This window comes from Gadus chalcogrammus, chromosome 12, assembly GCF_026213295.1.
Source record: "Gadus chalcogrammus isolate NIFS_2021 chromosome 12, NIFS_Gcha_1.0, whole genome shotgun sequence".
Lineage (NCBI taxonomy): Eukaryota > Metazoa > Chordata > Actinopteri > Gadiformes > Gadidae > Gadus > Gadus chalcogrammus.
Genome location: NC_079423.1, coordinates 9,800,659 through 9,803,158, shown reverse-complemented (window position 1 = coordinate 9,803,158; position 2,500 = coordinate 9,800,659).

The following is a 2,500-nucleotide window of genomic DNA, read 5'->3' as shown; positions in this document are numbered from 1 at the left end:
ATTGAATGCTTTAAATTTGTGTTTCATCCAGACTTTTATTTTGACGTTTGTATTTTCGAGCTGCACAGGAAGCAGGAAGGTAAGTAGTTTAGATCGCGTTAGAATGCGCGCGTAGAAAACGTTAGAAACGGCAGGTTGATTGGGAGTGCAGACAGTCACTACCCCAGAGAAAGACTTCTTGCATGTTGGTTCCCCAGCAGAGGCATCGCTTTTTCACTGTACTGTCCTCGGTGGGGTGTGCTAACTCCAACTAGACAGTGAGCTAAACTCTCTTCTATTCATGAACATGAAGAATGCCTTGAATTCTTGTTTCTAGTTTCACTCTCTTTCATCTTTTGATCTCTTGATCTTATCTACATGGATTCAATACAATGTGAAGAATGAAAATAAATCTACAAACAAGAATTCAAGGCATTCTTCATGTTCATGAATAGAAGAGAGTTTAGCTCACTGTCTAGTTGGAGTTAGCACACCCCACCGAGGACAGTACAGTGAAAAAGCGTTATTCAACTGGAGTTTCAACGTCCAAAGAAGCAAGATAAGAAAAAATGGAATTAGCCGGGACTTCTAATGTATCTGTACATACGAGAAAATCAAAGAGTTCTTCCTCATCGATATCGAGTGCAGCAGTAAGGGCGCGCGCTAAAGCAGAGGCGGCGAAAGCACGAGCAACATTTGCAGAGAGAGAGGTGACACTCAAGGTACAAAAAGCAGAGAAGGAAGCCGAGCTACAATTAGGTAAAGCCAAGCTGGAAGCTGAATTGAGCGCACTCGCACTTCAAAGAGAGGCAGCTGCAGCTATTGCCCAAGCCGAGGCACTAGAAGCAGCTGAACTAGACATAGGAGATTCGATCAGGACTGATCCATCTTCACTAGATCTGCAAAATGAAATTGCAACACGCACTAACGAATATGTTGAAGCACAAGCTGGGCTTGACGTATCACAGACTCGGGTATCCGTCCATACCACATCACCTGGAGTAGCCCTATCAGACGCAAGCTACGTCACATGGCCCCCTCCACCAGAGCACAACTCTGAGCCACAGGGAGAGATAAAAGAGGATGAAACTCCCTACAGACCATCTAGGCATGATGCAACACCAAGGCAGCCATTTCTCAGTGCTAAATCTAGGTATGTAACCCACATCAGCGCACCACTCAATGGAGGTCATACAAGTCAGGAAAGACGCGATGGACAACAAACAACGAACATTGGAGATAATGGACATCACACAACACCCGCTAGAGGTAACGGACAGCCCACAAAACCCAAGACAACACATCATCCTCACAAATCACCATTTAAGGCAACAGCTCCATCATACGTACCCATGTATGCTCCATCCACTGCAAGTGTGGCACCTGAAACAGAACACCTGGCACGATACCTGGCTCGTCGTGATTTAGTGAGTACAAGTCTCTACCAATTCGATGATAAACCTGAAAATTATCTAGCATGGCAGTCATCATTCAGTAATGCTACTACAGGCTTAGGACTCACAACAACTGAAATGTTGGATCTGCTGGTTAAATGGCTAGGAACAGAGTCGGTCAAGCACATCAAAAGGATCCGCTCTGTGTATGTCGGAAATCCAGACGTAGCATTGAAAAAGGCCTGGGACCGCCTCCAAGAGTGCTACGCTGCACCGGAAGTAATGGAAGAGGCTCTTTTTAAAAGACTGGATGAATTTCCAAGAATATCAACCAAAGATTATGGGAAGCTGAGGGACCTAGGCGATCTTCTTATGGAACTCCAGGGTGCCAAAGAAGAAGGTTACCTCACAGGATTGACCTACCTGGATACAGCCAGGGGCATAGGGCCCATTGTGGAGAAACTCCCTTATGGGCTACAGGAAAAATGGCTAACAGTAGGTTCAAGGTTTAAAGAAGAAAACAACGGCCACTTCCCTCCATTTGATTACTTTGCCGATTTCATCTGTCATGAAGCACGCCGGAGAAATGACCCCAGTTTTATCCTTTCATGCGCAAGCAGCAACGGGTTGAAGTCAGACAAAGTAGCCTCTAACAGTTATGGGAGGAAAATATCTGTTCACAAGACAGACATCTCTCCAGGTAAAGACCCACCTGCAAACTCACCTGAGAGAAAGTCTGATGGGCCAGAGAAAAACTGTCCCATTCACAACAAACCACATGCGCTGAGGAAATGCAGAACATTTAGAGGGAAGGTTCTCGAAGAACGAAAAAGCCTTCTCAAAGAGCATGGGATTTGTTTCAAATGCTGCACTTCAGCTAGCCATCTTGCAAGAGACTGTAAAGTAAAAGTAAAGTGTGAGGAGTGTGACAGCGACCGACATCATGCTGCTATGCATCCAGGTCCACCACCTCAAGTCTTCAGAAGGCCTACACCCCCATTAGACAATGGCGGGGAGGAAGAGGAACACAGCAGCGACAGCACAGCCATCAGCTCACACTGTACCCAGGTGTGTGGCCCAGGTCGAACAGCAAGATCCTGTGCGAAGATTTGTCTGGTCCGAGTATA